The sequence below is a fragment of the Varroa jacobsoni genome, unplaced genomic scaffold (assembly GCF_002532875.2).
Source record: "Varroa jacobsoni isolate VJ856 unplaced genomic scaffold, vjacob_1.0 scaffold_1005, whole genome shotgun sequence".
Taxonomy (NCBI): domain Eukaryota; kingdom Metazoa; phylum Arthropoda; class Arachnida; order Mesostigmata; family Varroidae; genus Varroa; species Varroa jacobsoni.
In genome coordinates, this window is record NW_019213907.1 from 176,735 (window position 1) to 190,563 (window position 13,829).

Genomic DNA, 13,829 nt, shown 5'->3' on the forward strand with positions numbered 1-13,829 from the left:
CACAAATGCACACTCAGTTACTCATGAACGCATCATGGGTACTCGTGGCAAGTTGTTCTTATTATCGTTGTTACAACTGTTATTGCTGTTGCGTCCGGATAGGAAGAAAGATGGACAAACAGGCGAATCCTTTTCTCTCTCGCTTATTACCTACTGGTCAGATCCGCGCTAGGCCGGAGAACTTGTTCCAGAACGTCCCAAATGTCCACTTCATTGAACAGACGCTACCAGACAAATGCCAGTGTTGGTAGCATTGTCACTGTGTGACCTATCGTCTGCTCAATCCGCTAGTCCGTCATTGATGCCTAATGCGTTGCTTCCGCACAAAAACAATTTCTTTTTCATCGTCGCCATCCTCAACCGACGCCACCGTGGTCGTAGTTTACGCCGTGGTTGTCATGCCAACGGGGGCTATTCAGCGTTTAAGTTTGATGTCTGCTTCAGCCTTTCAGTTGTGCAGCGTTTAGCTTTTCTTGATCTTCTTCGCCGATATTTTCTTCACAAGGTACCGCAACCACGAAGACGAACGCTTTTCCACCATTCGTTAATCTGCTCTTGCACGCTGGCTCTTCGTTTCCTTGGCCGCTGCCTCTATAGCTTTCGTAAAGTTTTCTCGTACTACACACTCGTCCGTTTTTCCATTTCTGTCAATCGTGCCGCTTACATGGCCGTGCGCTTGTGTGGCATAGCACTAACTACATACCTCCCTGACCCCTTCGAGTCACCGGGGGGAAAGCGTTGCTGTTTAGTAGTGGTCGGACTCATAGCCATCGCCGCAGCAAATAAATAAACAGGTAGAGCGAACAACGTGCTCATGTGGTTGTCATATTCCAGTTCGGCAATGGCCGGGTCGTCATTGCCACCTCATTTAGTAGTAGCCGGTAGTGGCAAGTAGCGCTATGATGATCGAGTAGGCGAGCAGGCAAGTAAATAGACATGTAGGAAAGCAATAATATTTTCGGCTGTAGCTTCTGCTGTTGACTCTGTCGTTAGTTGTTCTCGTGCCTCTGCTTGTGGCGTGTCCATTACTGAAACAGCTTCGGCTATTGACGGTGTTAAAAGGATAGCTGTTGTGACCGTGATGTTAATAGGCCTGCCAGCCTACTGATCCTATGCCGCGACTCTGTTCATCATCGTCTCGTTCACACGTCATCACCACTGCCGTCACCAGCAGCCGCTGCACGAATAGCCGAAGAACAAGACTTTTGGCAGCACGACCCACCCACACCTCCCTCGCTCGTCCAACCGTAGGCCAGACATCATTAAACAGAACATTGCACAGAGCAGAGACGCCGACAGACGGACCGAAAGACAAACGAATGGCATAACGTCATATGCAGACATCTTAATCATCGGTATCAGAATTAATGACGATTCATCTTCGAATGGACGCCATCAAAAATCCTAGTGCAACCATAGCAGTAGTGCCAAGAGAAGCACCTGTGATAACGACAGTAGAAGCAGCACCAGCAATGCTTTCATAGCATCATCCTGCAACTGGGTACCCACAAAAAACGGGCGAAGCAGACATTTGAAACTACTCAACACTGATGATAGTATTATTGCTACCGTAACAGTCTATGGTGTTACTATAGATCCCGGGTGTGGCATGGTGTACCGCTTGACAACTGGACTCTCGTGGTCATGCGTACCGTTACCGTCGCAGCCAAAGAAAAGCCGCCTCAAGCTCGATCCCTATCGCCGCCGCCCCCGCTGCTGGAGCCGCTTTGCATCTACGTATTTGATTATCTCTGTAAAAGCTTCTGTGTTCGCGTCCGTATATCTGTGTGTGTGTGTGTGTTTATAGTCTTCGAGACGCAATAAACGGCAACGGCTGCATCAGGCACAATAAGAGCGAACAGTATTTTTTTCACTTTCAAATTTGCCCCTGACCGTTGCTATTATCACTAGTGTAGTTATGACATTTAAATAAATTACAATTGCAGTGCGCTCAACGACGCCATTGCCATCTAAAGCGAATGCGACATTGTTCTGGGTCTATTTTTCACGTCATCCTCTGACAGCGGGTGCTTCCAAGCGGGGACCACTATTATTATTGTTATTGTTATTGAAGTCTAAAGTAGGAACGCTGTCAATAGAGTTACTTCTATATATATATATATATATATATATATAATAATTTTTGGTAGTTATAATTGGTAGTAGCTGTGGCAGACGGGTTAATGTTAGCCTGAAAAATGGGAGAGCAACTTATCTGACAGAGATGAAAATACTATCGGTTTATAGATATTCAGTTGACTGGGCAGTTCGATCGTGGAAAAACTTCGGGGTCATTCGGGAGTTAAAATAAATAACCTCCCGTTTAAAAACCCAGCCAATCACCTAGTGGGCACTGCCGTCGATCACCCATCACTTGTCGGTCAGGTTAGAACCGCAACTACTTGTTACATTAAATTGGCTATTCTAACCTGGCCCTACATCAAGATTAGAACTCTGATTCAACGTCTGATTTGTCCCCAAACCTTTCTGCGACCATTTCCTAAGCAACGGCTTAGTGATTTTTAAGGTTGGACGTTACGCCCCCTGCCTCAACTGCTACACGCGCTGGTGCGATCGAAGCCCTAATTCGTTTAAGAATATTTCAGTTGGACACTTGAACAGCTGAACGGGTTCGCAAACCTGCGTTTCCTTATATTACGTTTTGTGACAGAGGCTCACATCCATCTTACATACGAGTCGATGGGCTGATAGTTGCTTGATGCTGTTGTTCTATAAGATAAATTGTTGTTATGGCACTATATTTCGCACATAATACGCAATTATAAGATTAATCAAATTCAGTATATTGCAGCAACTACAGAACTTTCGCTCCATTAGTACATCGTACTGGTCCTGATGAATGCTGTTACTTCTATCGTTATAGAACCCGGGTCTAACTGGCACGCCCAGATTTTGAAGTCAAGCTTTTCTCGCCAAGAAGTTCGATACACGGTGCGATCAGAACCTTTGTTAGAAGCCCGCGTATCAAAGCCAATAATCATTACGTTATCTAACAGATTCGAAACCACTAGTAGTAGTAGTAGTAGCAACAATAACAAGAAGTATTTTTAATTTGCCTGTATATTATCTTCCGAGCAATTCAAAGAAGAATTATCGCTGATTTGAAGGGGACAGGCAACAATTAGGTGTTTCCAAAGCCTTCGTTTTGATCAATTGTAAAGTGTGCTTGTGGAGTGTCGTCAAGCAGCTGCTTAAGGATGTACAATATGGCAACAGTTCGATCAGAAAGTGGCCGTATTCAGTAATCGTTTGTTAGGCTTATTTCATTACCGAATTAAACGATCAGTAACAGATCCCAGACAGATCGCTGACACATGGTACTTCATCGTGTATTCAAGACGATGGCCTTGATTGAATGACGCGCGTGCGTCAATCACCTCAGAACTATGCCGGCCAGCTGTTTCGAAAGGATGAGCAATTGCGGTCCAGTTGCTATGGCCGGTAATGGCACAAACCTAACATGACTTCAACCGATAGAAATAAGAACACTTAGAATAACTTATAACAATAAGGTAAGGGAAAACACAAATCTTACCCCGTACACGTATAAAGCGCTTGTGCGTAATAGGGAAATTAATCAACGATCGATTTTATTGAAGTAAATTACTTCGCTATTGCCGTATAGCGGCGTAACTCAATGTACGGCGTAAAGTAATGTAATATCGTGAATGGCACAGACCGAATTAACGGTCCTCTCCTTCGCTCAGAATTTCGACGACACGTTCCTTATTAGATTTCATAGGAAGCATCGAATCTGTAAATATGAAGCCATTGCCGATATCGGCAGATTCGACTGATGGTTTATTCATCTAGCTGAGTTAAACCCAGTAAGTGAACGAGTACATGACTTTTGTTTCTATCCAGCTTGAAATAAACGACTAACTTAAACTCCACGTTGTATCAGGGTAACGAAAACGTTTAGTCCATCTATTTTCACAGGGATGACAGAGACATTTTACGCGCTACGTCAGTTCTTATAGAAGATTATTGTCATTCCGTCTTTTTTTGCTTACGGTCCCGTAAGGAGGCATTTAGCCCGAAGCAAACGTTTGACAACGTCCTGAGTTTGTCTCGTTTTATCCTTGTTGCTTTAATCTATCGAGAGTAGAGAAAAAATAACGGACGCACAATTTGAGCTGTTCAAGGTTGATTAGTTCATTCTTAACTACCTTAGCGTGAACGTCGAACTGATCCACGTTTTTGTTTAGGCAGGAATCTAGACAACTGGCTCGTCGGTGTTTGACCTTTATCACAGATGCACTGAAGCCACAGATTTTCTTTTGACCAACGGGTCTTGTTCACAGTAGTCCTAGCCTGATCGTCTGATCGAAGCGGCCTATCAGCAGTAACATGTTGTCCTTATAAGATTCGACAACCATTCTACTATACACTTGAGGTTGCTGTTTGTTATTCTTATATTTCTTATTATTAACGGCAAGGATGACGGTTTCTGCCAAGTGCCGATCTCCTTCGTTTACCTTTTACTGCCGCCGCTAATCGTGTCCGGACATATAAATGACGCCACCAGCGATAATCGCTGCCACCGTTTCATACTAGTTACGTCGTGACCTTAGCCCCAGTAAAGTTTGGCAAAACAGCCAGCTAATTTTCCCTCTTTCCCCGTCCCCCCGTTTAAGTGGTCAATAATAAAAGCCGGCCATGTTCCGCGCAGTTCACTACTTCCAAATTAATTCGTACTTAAACTTCAATCCTTTCATCTGCCAAATTTGCTAGGCGAAAGATACATACATATTCCGCGTCGTTGGCGATAAAGCGTGCAACACTTTTTCGCTGCTGATTGCTTAGGTAGGGCGTGACGAGGAAGCTGAGACGAGCGGCAATAGCTTCGATTTCTGTATACGTTTCAATAAACAATCGTTTGGTCATTATCTAGAAGACACAAGGCGCAGGAAACGAAGGGCAAGATGTTTGCGATAGCGTTCTTCGAGTGGCATCAGGTTAGCACTTGAAGTGAAGATTACTGCCGGTTACCATTTTTCGTATGGGCGCATGCAATCACAGGACATCGCGATGGGCCACAACTGGCGTTCCGTTGAAGCACGAATTGTCACTGCACGTATCCATACAATTTGCATCTAAGTGTATGCTCCTTAACGATTTTGCTTGATTTTTTTTGGAATCTGTTTGCCTTTTACCACATTTTCATTTAATTTTTTGGCTATTACTGCGGGTAATTAGATTTGTCTTGTTCTCCCTTTTTTTCGCTGGAACAAATGTTTCCGATTGGAAATAGCTACTTCGTTTACAATTAATACAACGAAATCGGATGCATATCTGTATAGGATGATCTGCGATCGCTGAACTGTCCCGGCACAATCGATGGGTACTCCTGATGACGCGCCTGCACTGATATTGACCTTCTGTAAAATAGCTAGAGAAAGAAAGAACGCCGTCGTTATCAACTATAGCCACGTTATATTATACTAAATTGAGAAGCATTCGGTAGTATTTAACACAAATCCATTGGCGAGCTCATCCCGCATCACTTTATCAGAAAGCGGTCGTCTATGGCTGATGATCCCCATGGAACTGAAACGTGCTTTGATAACGAGGCACTGGAAAGATTAGTTACAACCTAACCTGAACCTGGTATGAATAGGAACGTATAGAAGTGCAAATATTTTCGATATTTTTGGAGAATTTCTGAGTTGAATAATTGGTTTTCCAATTTGTTGCGTATCGTAAGACGGCTACCATAAATGAGAGGCCACATTGCTCAATACTGAATTGAACAAATAGCTATTCAACAAAGGTGTTAGACTGCCATTATCGCTATTGTTAGGCTCATTATTTACTGTCGACCCTGTTCCTTCCAAACGATACACATTTCACATCCATCCTTGTTCACTTTAGGACCAATTACAGGCTAGATATTTCTGAATTATACATTTTGCCTGTTTCTGTGAACTAGAGATAAATGAGCTAGATGCCCCTTACTATGTTTAGAATTAATGCTATTTCATGCCTAGCGCCAGTAAAAAGAATACTCTTCAAGCAATGCGTACGCGAACAAACGACGATAGACGTACAACAATAATAATAATAATAATAACATGATGGCATAAAATAACGAGGCGAGCTCAGAACCTACGACGATAAGCGAGTGTGATAATACCGGCAAGCGATCAAACAGCCAAAAGCAGACAGACGAAAAAGGACAGCGTAGGCAGTGTACTGGTCGCGCTCAACACTGACTAACTGGGCAGGAGCTCTGGGCCCACCTAATGCCTTCTACTAGCACTAGAACAATTATTAAATTGCCATTGGTACTAATAGTAACATCATTATTATACAGTGGATATTCTATTATTAATGACAATCACAGATGCCGGGACCGAGACCGAGGCACGTTTGCCTGCTTCATCGTACCCTGCTGCTTGTTTATAGTGTTTTGGGCTTCAGTGGAACAGTCAACGATCTGAAGGCCAAGTCAGTTTGTTTTGATCGATGACAAACCTAGCTAGTAGCAGACATACAGGACAATAACGCGGCCAGCGACCTGTCTAATAATCGCAGTAGCTATCACTTCATAACCGCGATAACAACTGTTTATTTGCTGCACTTCTCTTTATTCTGCTATTGATTACGTTAAGGTTAGTGTCATAGTGAAGCCGTCCGCTGTATCTGCCTGTTTTATGCGCTGCCCTATTGCGCGACACGCACCCGCATTGATCGGCCTCACAGGAGTGAAGCTGAAGGAACACGAGCTGTCCAAAAGACCAATGTGCTAAAGCCTGCCAATATTTCACTCTGTGGGAGAACTTTCTAAGGCGTGCGCCTATTTCTCTACTAGGTTTCTACTACCTCATCACGCCACCTTATTATATGAGCCCAGAGTTGAATAAGCTTGATCAGAATAGGAACGACGGCCATCATCGGCAGAAGCCCGATTCTACTGACAAGCCCTAGGCATAGTTCTATCAAGGAAGTGTAGCCTACCGAATCTCTTGCTGGAATAGATACTTGGATATATCAGGTACGTTACTGTCGGACGATTTTGCGACAAATAATAGCCGCGTGTGCATTGGGTGGCTGCAGAAATTTTTTAGGCTATAGTATCGTTTACTAAATAAAACTTATAAGTTGCGTCGACTTACATTTGTTCAGTCATACTTTGACATCTGATAGCGATTATAAAGTTACCTATACCCTTGACACAATGCTTTGGTGCATTTTGTCCAAAGGCTAAAATTAGTACAGCAGGTAACAGGCAGATCAAAGTCCTACAATTTTGGTTTTTAGTCGAGCAAATTAATTGCAGCATTATTACAAAATAAGCACTTGCCAATATAAACACATAATAGTACCTGAATAGATATTTTACAGGGAATTTACTTAATTAAGCATAAGAAATATTATCTGCGGTTCTGCATGAGTAGGCCCCATGTCAGTGGTGGGTAGGCTCGCTAATGACGAACATCTCTCGACAGACGTGAATAGACGATCGTGAGTAACGAGATAAACATTGTTATGCCTTCTGTTTATGCACATCTTGTATTTATATTGCAAATACATCGAAGGACCTTCAAATTAGTTTTTTCTTTCTCTTTATATATATATAATTTTTTGTTTTCAGAAGATTTTTTTGTCATTCATAAACAGACATAAATCAACGCCGACCTGCATAGAACTAGATAGCTCAGACCGGCTTAGCAGTACTACCTGCTCATAAGGATAGTATTACGATAAATAGTGATCGATTTTATAGACTATTGTACTGCCATCACCGCTGGCGCTACTTTGCAATCCAAAGAGGCGGAATAGAAAACGGCAGTGTGAGTCGATCAAGGGGTAGCCGCTCTGTGCGTGAGGTAGTCGCTGGCAAACGACTTAGCTCGTCACCCTGCTAGCTCAATGCTCTTAACATGGAATGGTACCGCATTCCATGTTACCTATATATTTCCACATATATACATCGACGTAAAATTAAATTGATCGGTTTAGCTTATCTTTGAGATATTCAACATGCGGCCTTTGATTTCTTAGAATTCGTTTAGCTATTTTGTGCCTCATCTTGCTCCTTTACACACACCCACACACACATATATATATATATTAATTGTGTTTAAAATATAATATGACGGACGAAATGTCATGTCTCTGTTAGCAGTTTTTTTGTACAAGTCAATCTATATGATCTGCTAGTATAGCGTACGTATCACGGAGAGATCATATTCGTGGGGGCATTTTCGCTTGTGATAGCGGAGGCGGCGGTGCTGCTGCTTAACATTTTTAACGACACCCGGTGGGCATTCGACTATAGAACATAGATTCTATACGATCCACGTCCCGACATTTATGCGTTACCAGAAAAATCTATTAAGGGTAAAAGACGGAGGCACGAACGGCCAGACACGCGCGAGCGTATGCGTTCTTCCGTTCGTTTGCACTTGCAGACAGGACGTGTGGAAGGACCTGTGAGAAAACGATACAGCCCCGAGGATTTATCTTACATGCATTAAACGAATATTTACCATTGGCATAAGGTTTCGATTACAGACATGCGTCTATGTAAACATTAGCGTGCGTTATGTACGCTTAAATAAACGTATACATGACATGCAACCGCAACTTCCATATGCTAAATGCGAGCTATATGGCTAAATAAAATATTTACTCCAGACGCAGATATTTTTTCGTCCTTCTATACAGCTGAATATTTTTACACAATCGTAACGAATAAACCTGTTCCGGTCTTGTCCGATCGCAGCCGTCGTTAAATTCTGAAAGGCATCGTTCCTATGGAAATTACTCTGTAGTTGAGACGGACACTTGACGGAACACAAACACGAATCGGCTATATTTTTCCATATACAGTGGCCACCGCATTTACTAATCGTGCTAATAAGGGCTGTACTGGCAGAATATATACTTCGATTCTTCCTACCTTGATAATATCCGGCGGAAACCGCGGCAGAACGAGCGTCGTACTGCTCCGTACGCACGGTGGCTGCTTGTTCTCCCATACAATAATGTAGAATAAAATAGTATGAACGAAAATGTTTTTGTTTGGTCTAAGCGGGGAAATATCTGTGTAGGGGCACATACGTGCCTGGTGATATCAGTGTGGAGCCGGCTTGTCCGTTATATGATGGCTACGTAAATGTTTTGAAAAAGGAAAGCTAGATTCGAGCGAGACGCCAATTGTATGAATGGTGGATGCATCCGTAACATAACTCATGTTAAGTGTTGTTTACCTACAAATTACTATGGAGAGCGACGTCAGTGAATCGAAAACGGCGGCCATCACCGCTGAATATTTCAGTTTCCAGTGACAAAGTATAAGCTTGACCCGCAGTAACTCTCACCCGAACTCTACCAAATATAGTTTAGCTACTCGTCGCTAGAGTGGGTCAGTTTTCGTGTTTCGTATTTAACTATAAGGTGATCTGTTGTTCGAGGCGGAATCGCTGGTTTGTTTATCGTATAATCATTTTCATTCGTATATGCTCAGCTTATTTTCCAGAGGTAGTAAATCGAACCGTTGTGTGCTTAAGTACAAGCATTCTATTTGTGATATGTCGTCACTCAAACATCGATCGCAAACACGGTGCCACTAGGAATTACCGATCTGTTCCAAGGAAACGTGTATGAATGTCCATACCCGCTTGAGGATCCCATATTAACTGTTGCCGTGGTGCCTATATTTATCGGGTGACTACGAAGGTACGGATACTGTCGGCAAAAGGCGGCGACTTAACCTAAAGACAGCCCGGGAACGCCAAGCCCGCGCCGTCGCTCTTCCGAATCTGCCAACAAGATGTGTATTAATAAAGCAAGCTAATATTGTATTGCCGACAGCAATCGAAGTTGCTAAGGAAGTTCCAGCTTGAACCGTAACTTGCAGACGCCTTAAACTACTATAGTATAATAGAAGCATTGGCCCAGATAACGCTTCTGTTCTAGGTCAATAATTCTTGTCCTATATTAAATCCCGTGCTTATTGTCGCCGTAGCGCATTGTTGTGGCAACGTTTATTTTAAAATATGGGAGCATTTGCTTGGGGCTCTGCTGACCCTACGACTCCCGCTGCTGCTGTGATTACTACCATCGCGGATCGTATCTTGTCGAAGCGTTCTTCGTTTCATCAATGCAATGGCCGGTACATATTTGTCTCTCCGTTCAACCGCATAGGCAAAGCAAAGCACCCCATATGCAATGGGTTGTACAACAAATAAATCACCATCCAGTCGCTAGTATCTCGTGTAAGAAATAATTGTACATAGACAAGCTCCCGTAGCCCTATAGTGCACTAATCTCTAGACTGGCAATAATGCCACTTGACTTCTTAAGCAAGCCCAGTGAGTAATGCGCTGCCACAGTTCTTAGTAGCACGAGCCACGCTAAGGGAAGCCCAGAATATTTTAGATCTGGGTAAAGGTTCCCTCCGGCCTTCGTTGGATATAATCCACCTCATCTGTTAACCAATGGCTGTGTGTGGTCAACATCTCAGCAAGGTCATGCATGTCAAATGGATTGATATCTGCTGAACAACTTTGTTGGACTGCATACACATGAGTAACAGTGAGAATTAATAGATCGTCCATTAATGAGTCGGAGGTTGTTGTTATGCCATGTGACTAGAGTCACCTACCAAGTAATATGTACGAACGGTATCACATGTTTTACATTGCCAGTTTGTGCGGAATAGAAGGATTATTGCAAAGTATTAGACAATAGTGAGTTCAGACAACTACTCATGAAGATATGTCGTTTATCCAAGGCGCGAATTTTGACATCGGAAAGTCTCTATTTACAAAGTTGAAACGACAAAGCTAAACCCGTCCACGACCTTGACGTTCTACAACTGTCATAGGAGCCATATTTAAGCAACATTCGAAAGCTTTTTAAACAACAAAGATTATACTAATACATGATGTCGCCGACATTACTTATGACACCTGCAATAATGGATGGTAAAACCAATATCAGGTCAGCAATGAAAGACATAATATGTTATCCAACATCACTACCCCACAAGGACTAGTCGGCAGACCTCGTTCGTTTGCCGGGCTGATACCTCAATGCGGTTGCACTTTTCTTCCGCTCTGGCCTTTTCCCCATCTGTTAACCATCTCCTGTTATGCTGCAGCCAATAGATGTACAGGTGGCCAGAGCAGACAAGCGGGTCACAACATAAGATGAACGATCGAACAAGAATTTCACCACTTGTTACCCAGTCATCAAAATGTCGATGACTGTCACGTTACCGATCATATAATCAGATCGGTGGCACAACCGAGAGACGCTAGTCGCATCAATCTAGGCGTCACAGATCACGAGCTATTACAATTGCGAGAACGTATTTTCGATGATGCGCTGTACCCGTTCTCGCCACCACCGTAGTCTGCCTTAATTTTTTCTTTATAAATTCGCCAGTATTTCAATCGATCGAGCTCATGTGTGCTAACGTGCTGAAACTGTGTGCACCACGATTAGCACCAGCTTTAGACCGCATAGCTTCGCATGTACAGAAAGCAATCCGTAGCTTTTGGGTGCTTCTATTAACCAGTTAGTGAGCCAGTCGGTTAGCAGTTAAAGTAACCCTATCAGTGCCCTCATTTAGCGCTTGAATGGCTCCACTCATGTAGTTTTAACAGTAACATTGGCATTTTTCGTAGGCACGACGGTGGTAGCGGCGTCGGAGTCTCAATAGCGCACGATATCGCATTATCGCTAAACGGCGCTCCCATCACCTCCGGCGATGCACAGCGCAATCGTTGCCGTAACAACCCTCACAATACCTGGCGAGCTACAGCTACGACCTGACGACCCACAGCCGCTGCTGCCATTGCTCGCGCTGTTGTGATTCCTCGTGTTTCTGATGAGCAGAGCGTGATCAAGATTGACGGCTTAAGTCGCCGTCTCCCTGTACGGTCGCTGGTCCTGTTGCGGCTAATATTCCTCTTGTGCTCCTAATATACAAGCCATATCAGCGTTGTGCATAACTACTAGTATAGTATAGTATGCTATCAGTTATAGTATAAGTGACGCGCACGCCAAAGAAAAAGCTGTTCAATTCTATCACATCACAGATACATGCTAGCAGATGACGTGACATACGACGCTGTGTGCTTGACATAAAATGAGTTCGTGCTATGGCGCGTCCTATGATTCTTGACGTGATCGTGCCGGCGTAGCCTTCTGGTAAATATGTAGGATAACGCCTATCAGCAAAGCCAGTTAGACAGACAACTGGTCACAAGGGATAGCATTCAAAGTGCAAATAGCACGAAAAAAACAACTACCCCAACATAATTATTATGAACATGCACGCATCCGAAAGCAACATAATATGATTGCAAACACTGATAAACATTTTTGTACAATGTTTTGTGGAATCGGGTGTCGACGGTCTTGAGTAAGCCGGGTTATGTATGTAACCTTAAGTGTGCCGGGGGCGGGGGGGGGGTCTGTATTTGTGTGCACATCAGGGAAGAACATAACAATCGCCATCTGTATGCCAACACGGGTCTTCCTTTTTGTGTCAGTACCTTATTCGCCGATGCCCACAAAAAGAACTTTTAAAAACCATAAACACTTCTACCAATGAAGGGAGCGGCAGGCAAATTTCGAGGGCCCGAAAGCACAAGTGTGTAGCGTGTAGGTGGACGTACGAGATGAGACAAAACACAAAGAATGCTAACATATGCAGAAGAACAGATACGAGACATGTTGGTTTTCGTGGGCAGAACATCTGTGCCATAGTCATCGAAATCTATGTACCCCGCCATTGCTTGTCTTCGCCTTCTAACTGCTTCCAATGATTCGCTATGATGACGCCTGTGCGATTGACAACGCGAACAACGCCAGTACATGAACGACAATTTGTTGTGACAACATACGCGAAGACACATTGCGTATGCCGAAGAAAGGTAACCAAACGTAAAGACATATTGGCCACCGGCTTTATGTGTCTTAAAAGTGATTCCTTGTGGCCTAATGTGATTATGGCACAAGCAGGTAGCTATGCGCGGATTCTGTAATTGGGTTTTTCTGAGTACGCATGTTTCACACTCGACACATGTAAATTAAGACCAAATATACATTTGGTCACCAGGTGTGTATATACACTTAGTGATGTACTACTGACTGATGAAAAACAGCAACGTTATCGGCAGCGACGAATAGAGATAAAATAAACATACTAAAATAACTCTTATGTAATATAAAACAGAATTCGTAGCTGGATGGGGTTACAGTCAGCAGTTCCTAAAAATATACTACGATACGTTAATTGAACGTAACAGTAACGTAAAACCATCTGCGTAGGTCATAGATACCGCTAGACAATAACACAGCACTTGCCAGCCTCTATCCTGTCTTGACCGTGGTCTGCACATATAAGACGATAAGCAAACGATTAAAATAAATGTAAAAATCATTGTACAGGACTATCCTGGTCCACACGACTTAAAAATATCCGGTTCACCTAGCGAAGCGTCACATCGTTTTGAACCGTAAAAAAACAACTGGAAGCCAGCGCCAATTCGACCAGCACTAATACGACAGGCCGTAATAGTTCAAAATAATTTTTCATTCCTTATAAAAATGTATGCCTTCGGGATCACTTTTGTATACGTCAGCCAACCTATAGGCCAATTAATATCACTTTTCGCATCAAACTACGGAGGTCAGCAACGTGTAAATTAGCAAAATGACGCCGTACACGCCCTCTAAACTTCGATAGACTCCTCTAACTTTGTCCACTGGAAATGCCCTCGGGCGACCCTGAATGATCGCTACACCGCACAACGGTGTAGCGGACTCAAGCAACCTGAGCTGCA